Source organism: Pleurodeles waltl, chromosome 1_1 (assembly GCF_031143425.1).
Source record: "Pleurodeles waltl isolate 20211129_DDA chromosome 1_1, aPleWal1.hap1.20221129, whole genome shotgun sequence".
NCBI lineage: Eukaryota > Metazoa > Chordata > Amphibia > Caudata > Salamandridae > Pleurodeles > Pleurodeles waltl.
The window spans coordinates 453,262,333-453,269,841 of NC_090436.1; the positions used below are offsets into that span (position 1 = coordinate 453,262,333).

Here is a 7,509-nt window from a genome sequence, read left to right on the forward strand (position 1 = left end):
TTCCCACCGGAAGCGTGAGACTTGCTACACTGCACCCGATGCCCCCGGCTCGACTTGTGGAGAAACAACACTGCAGGGAGGACTCCCCGGCGACTACGAGACTGTGAGTAGCCAGAGTTGCCCCCCCTGAGCCCCCACAGCAACGCCTGCAGAGGGAATCCCGAGGCTCCCCCTGACCGCGACTGCCTGTTTCCCAGATCCCGACGCCTGGTAAAGACTCTGCACCCGCAGCCCCCAGGACCTGAAAGATTGGAACTCCAGTGCAGGAGTGACCCCCAGGAGGCCCTCTTCCTTGCCCAGGTGGTGGCTACCCCGAGGAGCCCCCCCATGCCTGCCTGCATCGCTGAAGAGACCCCTTGGCCTCCCATTGATTTACATTGGAAACTCGACGTGTGTTTGCACACTGCACCCGGCCGCCCCCGTGCTGCTGAGGGTGTACTTTCTGTGCTAACTTGTGTCCCCCCCGGTGCCCTACAAAATCCCCCTGGTCTGCCCTCCGAAGACGCGGGTACTTACCTGCTGGCAGACTGGAACCGGGCACTCCCTTCTCCATTGAAGCCTATGCGTTTTGGGCACCACTTTGACCTCTGCACCTGACCGGCCCTGAGCTGCTGGTGTGGTAACTTTGGGGTTGCTCTAAACCCCCAACGGTGGGCTACCTTGTACCCAAACTTGAACCCTGTAGGTGGTTTACTTACCTACAAAAACTAACAAATACTTACTTCCCCTAGGAACTGTGAAAATTGCACTGTCTAGTTTTAAAATAGCTATATGTGATTTATTTGAAAAGTATATATGCTATTGTGATTATTCAAAGTTCCTAAAGTACTTACCTGCAATACCTTTCATTTGAAGTATTACATGTAAAATTTGAACCTGTGGTTCTTAATATAAACTAAGACAATATATTTTTCTATACAAAAACCTATTGGCCTGGAATTGTCTCTGAGTGTGTGTTCCTCATTTATTGCCTGTATGTGTACAACAAATGCTTAACACCACTCCTTTGATAAGCCTACTGCTCGACCACACTACCACAAAATAGAGCATTAGTATTATCTCTTTTTGCCACTATCTTATCTCTAAGGGGAACCCTTGGACTCTGTGCATACTATTCCTTACTTTGAAATAGTGCATACAGAGCCAACTTCCTACAATGCCTTTATCACTTTGAAAAGTTCCCTAGGGGCATGTGACAGACCGAACAAGATGAGGACAACTAAAACAAGAAGTTATGGTGCTCAGGTAAGTGTTTATTGTTTTCTAAACAAAAGGATAAATCAAGTGAAAGTTCGTTCTGTTGTTGCTCTTAGTCTCTCGCGAAGTTCTTCTTGTCACTGATGTGTTTTCCCCTTTTCTTCTCTTTTAGGTGGAGGTACTGTCAGTCTCGCGGACGTCCCATGAGGATATCGGAAAGGGAAATAAGGAAAACGAGGGTAAGTGGGACGTTAAGAGATACGTCTTTCTTATTAAATTTATCAGACTGGGGTGGATAACAGAGGGGAGGGGGTGGTGTCTGTGCGGAATAGAGGGAAGTGCTTATTATTAATTTTACTAGTGTGTTATTGTGTCCCTAGTGCTTCTTTTGTGCCCTCCCACCTCTTTTCCCCATTCACCCTCTACCCCTTCCCTAGTTTCCTTCCCCAGTCCCCTTCCCTGCCGTGCACCCTTTATTTGTCCAGAAGGACCGTACCTTCGTGAGCCACGACCCTCCGGGGCCGTGGCGGGCGTTGAGGTGGTCCTCGCTGAGGTAGGGGTCGATACGGCTTCCTGGTTCCAGCTCTCCGTCCTCCAGGTGGTATTCCTTCTCTTGGTCTCTCGCCGCGCTTGCCGTCGGGTCCCTTGCCTTGGTCTCCCTCCGTTCGCCGTCGTCTCCGTCTTCTTCTCCGTCGTCTCCGGTCTCTTCCTCCTTCCCCCTCCTCGCCGGCTCCACCGGCTTTTCATTCGCGACGCCGTCCCTCTCTGGCCAATCCGGGGTCGGGAAACCTATCCAGGTTTCCCCGGCAACGTCCTGACGCCGGCCTCGCTCGGGACGCGTTTCCCCGGTAACAGGGAAACGCGGAGATGACGTGTCAGAGGAGCCCGACACGTCAACTCCGGCCTCCCGTCTTGCGGTGATCGGGTTTACCCCGTCACATACCCCTTCCCAAGACAGGTCCTGTTCCAGGACCGAATCTGAAACCGGGAAGCGAGAGAGATAATCAGCAGGGACTTGCGAACTCCCAGGAACATGTCAGACCTGAAAGGAGAATGGTTGAAGTTCAAGGAACCACCTGAGAATCCGGGCATTCGTATCTTTATGAGCGGCAAGCCAAGTGAGGGGGGCGTGATCCGTAAAAAGTACAAAAGGCCGGCCCAACAGGTAATACTGTAGACAATCCACGGCCCATTTAATGGCCAAACACTCCCTTTCTATTATGGGGAAACGACGTTCCCGAAGACCCAGTTTGCGGCTGATATACACAACGGGATGATCGAGTCCCTCCGTTCCCGGCTGTGTCAGAACCCCCCCGAGTCCCACATCGGAGGCATCAGTGTAAAGGTGAAAGGGTTTTGAAAAATCCGGGCATAACAATATGGGTTCTTTGGTTAAAGAGTTCCTCAAGCGTTCAAAACTGGAAGTTTGAATAGCAGAGAAAGGTAATAGCTGATTTGGATGAGATTTGGACAGAAGATCCGTAAGGGGAGCGGCTAGAGTGGAATAGTGAGGTATGAAACGCCGATAATATCCTACTAGGCCTAAGAAAGAGCGTAAGTCTTTTTTAGTTTTCGGGAGAGGGGCATGTAAGATCGCGTCCACCTTCTGGGCTTGGGGTTGAAGTGTTCCCTGACTGATTCTGTATCCCAGATATGAAATGTCGGTTTTCCCGATAACACATTTCTTGGGATTGGCTGTCAACCCAGCCTCGGTGAGTGCATTAAAAACTTGGCTTAGATGGTCCAGATGGTTTACCCAGGTATCGCTAAAAACAACTACATCATCCAGGTAGGCTGCTGAAAAAGCAGGGTATGGTTTTAATATGTTATCCATTAACCTTTGGAAAGTGGCCGGTGCCCCATGTAGCCCAAAAGGTAATACAGTAAAATGATACAGCCCGGACTGGGTAGAAAATGCCGTTTTTTCTTTATCTTCGGGGGCTAAGGGTATCTGCCAATATCCTTTGGTTAAATCTATTGTGGACATATATTTTGCCTTTCCTAGTTTCTCTAGGACATCGTCCACCCTAGGGATTGGATACGTGTCAAATAATGAGTTCTCATTAAGTTTCCGGAAGTCTATGCAGAACCTGACCGTACCGTCAGGTTTTGGTACAAGAACTACGGGTGAACACCAGGGACTGGTAGAGGGCTCTATTACTCCTAGGGTCAACATTTTCTGTATTTCATTTTCTATAACCTGCTTCCTTGCTGCTGGGATGCGATATGGTCTGACCCGAACTACTGTGTCGGGTTTTGTTCGTATCTTATGTCGGATTAGTGTGGTTCTACCGGGGTCTTCTGAAAACAATTGGTGATATTGCTGTAACAAGCGGTATACCTGCCTCTTTTCCGCTTCCGTTAATGCTTCGTCTATAGTGGGTAGGGTTGTCCCCTTGGCTAGGGTGGTAGGGCAAAATTCAATCTTCAATTCCTTACTCGGGTACAGAAGGCTAACTATTCTTGGAGTAGTGTTGGGTGTCTCGGGTGTCTCCCACTTCTTTAAAAGATTGACATGATATATTTGGGTTTTCCTGGGGTTGGTTGTTATTTCCACTAGGTAAGTTACAGGGGAGACGGCTCGGATGATTCTATGGGGGCCTTGCCATTTCGCCAGCAATTTATGTTCGGATGTGGGTCGCATGATTAAGACCTGTTCATCGGGTTGGAAAACTCTTAACTTACTCCCCTTATCATAATAATGCTTTTGGGTTCTTTGAGCCTGTTCCATATTGTCTTTTACTTCGTCCCATAATCCCTGTAAATGCGTTCTCAAGTTATGAGCATACTCCAACAAAGGAGTCCCTCCCTCCATGGCTTCTTCCTCCCAGGCCTCTACCGCCATGTCCAGAAGGGAACGTGGTTGTCGCCCGAACACTAGCTCGAATGGACTATGCCCCGTGGAAGCCTGTTCGTGCGTTCGGATCGCGTATAACACCAACGGTAATTTCTGATCCCAGTCTCTCCCTGTGTCGTGCACAATCTTTCGAAGTAACGTTTTGATCGTACGATTATATCGTTCGACCAAACCATCGGTTTGAGGATGATAAATGGATGTTTTGATCTGAGATATGCCTAACGTTTTACACACTTGTTTCATCAAGGTGGACGTAAAGGGAGTGCCCTGATCTGTGAGTATTTCCTGAGGGAAACCAAGACGCGAAAACACCGTTATCATCGCCTGGGCTACGGTCTTTGTTGTCATACTGGTTAGGGGAATAGCCTCTGGGTATCGGGTAGCATAATCAACTATGACCAGTATGTAAGTGTGTCCTTTTGAAGAAGGAACCAAGGGTCCAACCAAATCCATCCCTATCCGTCTAAACGGAACATCTATGATGGGAAGGGGTATGAGTGGTGCTTTTTTTGGTTTACCTGGATCCGTCAGTTGACACCTGGGACATTGCGCACAATATTTTCTTATGTTGGCAAAAACACCAGGCCAGTAAAATCGTCTGAGGAGATATTCTTCCGTTTTGTCTCTCCCAAAGTGTCCCCCTCCCGGATGATTATGAGCGAGCGTAAGGATGTGATCCCTATAGTATTCAGGTACTATGAGTTGTTTTCTTTTTTCCCCGGTACGTGTGGTGTTTACTCGGTACAAGAGATTATTTTTGATTAGGAAGTAGGGACCCACCTCATCCATTTCCTCTGACACTGCGGTTCTCCAGGCGTGAGATAGGGAGGGATCTTCTCTCTGTTGTTGAGCAAAACTGACAGGTGCCTCGTGGAATTCTGCTACCACTCCTCTTATGGTGTCCTGACTAGTATTATTTCGGAACTGTTCTCTTTCTATTCTTTTGTCCCTTCGGGTCAGTTTTCTACGGGTTATTGGACATTCAATTGGACTTCCTGAAAACGGGGCTTCAGCCCACCAGTCCTGTGAGATTTTAGAGTCTCTAACCTGATCCAATAGTTCTTGAAAGTGAAGGTAATCTGTTCCCACGATACAATCCTCAATCAATTTTGGCATTATCCCCATCGGGAGACTATCCCGGTAGGGCCCCCATTCTATCTGTAGTATTTTTAACGGATATTGCTCCTTGTTCCCGTGAACACAACAAATATGTACCCACTGTCTCGTTTCGGAACCCAGAGTGGTTATCAGGTCTTCCCTTATTACAGACTGGCTGCACCCGGAGTCGACGAGGGCACACACATACCGTCCATTGATTTTTACAGTCTGCTTGAACTTGTGGTTACCTTTCCCTGTACATAGGACCCTACGCCTGGTAACCCCTATTTCCATCGGCTCACCTCCTTCGTGTTTCTGAGGACACATACGGGCGATATGTCCCCATTCTCCGCAGTGGTAACATTGGGGTCCCTGTATAGGGGGGCCTTCCGGGATTCTACGGGAAACGGTATTGTCCAGTGGATTCTTTGGGAGGGTTTTTACAGGTGGCAAGACTGATTTTATATTGGGCCGTGGTGGTATATTTCTTATGTCGGAGGAGCGATGATACGCGCAGGCCAAATCAATTGCTGTGTTAGTGTCTACTTTTGGATGCTGTCGTATCCAGTGTTTTGTGGCTAAGGGTAGAGCATCCAAGTACTGTTCCAGTATAATTATTTGTATCACTTCTTCACGGCTATCGCCAATAGGCCCCAACCATTTTAAAGCCAAATCTTTTACCCGGAAATAAAAGGTCCGGGGGTCCTCATTTGGTCCCCACTTGACCTTGCGGAATTTCATCCGGTAGTATTCAGTATCATGCCCGACACGTTCCAAAATACTGGATTTTATATCCTTGTAGGGTGTGAGGCCTCCGGGATTAGCAGCCTGATAGGCTGCTTGTAAGAGGCCAGTTAGTAATGGAGCAACATATTGTCCCCAGCGTTCTTCAGGCCATTGAGCTGACGACGCCACTCTTTCAAAGTTAGTAAAGAAAGACTCTGGGTCTTCTCCCTCTTGATATTTCTGCAATACTGAGCTGGGAACGTTCGGGTGGACTTTACTAGCGGCAATGGTCTCGGTTAATTTTGTCATGGCCGTTTCGTGTACCAGCTGGTTATTTGCCAGAATGGTGGCCTGGCTTTTCAAGGCCGATTGTAAAGCCTCTCTGTCCTCTTTTGCTTCCCTTTGGTGAGCCTCCCATACCAGCTGCAAATGTCTTTGTCCTTCTGCTAGCTGTTTGATCATATCCTCAAGGGAAGGGTTGTCACTCATTGTGTACTCTGTTCGGTTGTCGTAGGGCCCCTAAGGATCCCACTTCTGACACCACTGTGACAGACCGAACAAGATGAGGACAACTAAAACAAGAAGTTATGGTGCTCAGGTAAGTGTTTATTGTTTTCTAAACAAAAGGATAAATCAAGTGAAAGTTCGTTCTGTTGTTGCTCTTAGTCTCTCGCGAAGTTCTTCTTGTCACTGATGTGTTTTCCCCTTTTCTTCTCTTTTAGGTGGAGGTACTGTCAGTCTCGCGGACGTCCCATGAGGATATCGGAAAGGGAAATAAGGAAAACGAGGGTAAGTGGGACGTTAAGAGATACGTCTTTCTTATTAAATTTATCAGACTGGGGTGGATAACAGAGGGGAGGGGGTGGTGTCTGTGCGGAATAGAGGGAAGTGCTTATTATTAATTTTACTAGTGTGTTATTGTGTCCCTAGTGCTTCTTTTGTGCCCTCCCACCTCTTTTCCCCATTCACCCTCTACCCCTTCCCTAGTTTCCTTCCCCAGTCCCCTTCCCTGCCGTGCACCCTTTATTTGTCCAGAAGGACCGTACCTTCGTGAGCCACGACCCTCCGGGGCCGTGGCGGGCGTTGAGGTGGTCCTCGCTGAGGTAGGGGTCGATACGGCTTCCTGGTTCCAGCTCTCCGTCCTCCAGGTGGTATTCCTTCTCTTGGTCTCTCGCCGCGCTTGCCGTCGGGTCCCTTGCCTCGGTCTCCCTCCGTTCGCCGTCGTCTCCGTCTTCTTCTCCGTCGTCTCCGGTCTCTTCCTCCTTCCCCCTCCTCGCCGGCTCCACCGGCTTTTCATTCGCGACGCCGTCCCTCTCTGGCCAATCCGGGGTCGGGAAACCTATCCAGGTTTCCCCGGCAACGTCCTGACGCCGGCCTCGCTCGGGACGCGTTTCCCCGGTAACAGGGAAACGCGGAGATGACGTGTCAGAGGAGCCCGACACGTCAACTCCGGCCTCCCGTCTTGCGGTGATCGGGTTTACCCCGTCACAGGGCATTTAATGCCTCCTTAACTTTGGCAGTGTAGAAATTAGATTTGGCCTTAAAACGCACTGCTTTATAAGCCTTGAGGGTGGACTTTAATGCAACCCTTTCCTCTGGGACTGGGTTTAATTTCCACCTGCGCTCCTGTT

General features: G+C 49.1%; 1 long non-coding RNA gene across 1 annotated transcript; it reads left to right on the forward strand.

Moving 5' to 3' along the window:
* Positions 1 to 1,367: 1,367 nt before the first annotated feature.
* LOC138280544 (uncharacterized) lies at positions 1,368 to 6,670 on the forward strand. The gene is made up of 3 exons (XR_011200884.1): positions 1,368 to 1,436; positions 6,393 to 6,476; positions 6,601 to 6,670. It is a non-coding gene; the product is annotated as an uncharacterized lncRNA (long non-coding RNA).
* The last annotated feature ends 839 nt before the right edge of the window (positions 6,671 to 7,509 follow it).